Genomic DNA, 1,262 nt, shown 5'->3' with positions numbered 1-1,262 from the left:
AAATGCTGTCCGAAGTTGAATTGGTGATAAAGAAAGAAAGTGACGAAGAACCACCACCCTCTCCTTCCTTCAATTGGCCTCCTTTTATAACGCCCAATCTCAACAGCTATTCAGAGCTCTTTTGCTATTCAACCGGATCTCCAGATGACCGGATCGCTGACGAAGTTATCGTTTGACTTCCGGGTTCTCTCGTTCTTTTGGTTCGTACGTTAACTAACAAAAGGGAAATAATAATAATAATAATAATAATAATAATAATAATAATAATATACTACTGATCATACTCTTACTAAATTATGATTAAGAATTTTTAGGGTGATAGAATTCAATTAATAAGCAAATTAAATAACAAAAACAACACCACAATTAAACATTATTATTAATAAAGCTAAATATAACAATAATAAATAAAATTACATAAATAAATTAATCAATTAATTCAATTAACTATAAAAATATTATTAAAATAATAATAAAAATAAAGTTTATCAAATTTCCCCATACTTATTTATTTGCTTGTCCTCAAGCAAAGACATTATTAAAAAGAAAATAAAAGAAACGGAACCAAGTATAAGATTGAGCTTCACCCAAATAACCATACGAATATATTTGCCTCATTAATGCAGGATTAGTGTCAGCTCAAAGAATGCATAAAACACTTGACTAGAAATAAAATAACGTAATTCATTATTTGCGAAATAAAACTTGTGCACGTGTGTTGGTACCCTTATGTGAGCTAAACAAAAACCTTAATAAAGTGAATATGAAAATTTCACAACATATAACCTAAGTCAAATTCAAAAACCTTCTATCATAGTGCAGGTGCAACGACATGAAGGTACAAGGATCAAAGGCATTTATTGAAAATTAAAATGCAAAAGCTCGTCTCTTCCAAAGTTCACTCATTATTTTTCTGTTTATGACTTTTTCCAAAGAGAACTTCCCCAAAAAACCTTGTCATTTTACGCCAGGCATGTTTGGGTTTTCAATTATGTGTGTACTCATAAACCAGACCACGACACTTATTTATTTATTTATTGTACATGTGTAGGTGGCTGATTCAGCGGAGTAGAATCTCTGAATTTATTGTAAATACAATAAATAGATAAACACTCTCATTAAAATATATTTTTTTCAAGAAAATTTTTTTTTCTTTTTTTTTTTGATATATTTTTCACCTCACTTATGCCACAAAGAATGATCCTTGAAACCAACAAACTACACCACAATTTATAGCACTCAAGAATTATTCAAGAATTTGA

The sequence above is a fragment of the Ipomoea triloba genome, chromosome 16 (genome assembly GCF_003576645.1).
Source record: "Ipomoea triloba cultivar NCNSP0323 chromosome 16, ASM357664v1".
Lineage (NCBI taxonomy): Eukaryota > Viridiplantae > Streptophyta > Magnoliopsida > Solanales > Convolvulaceae > Ipomoea > Ipomoea triloba.
This window is presented reverse-complemented; position numbering follows the sequence as displayed.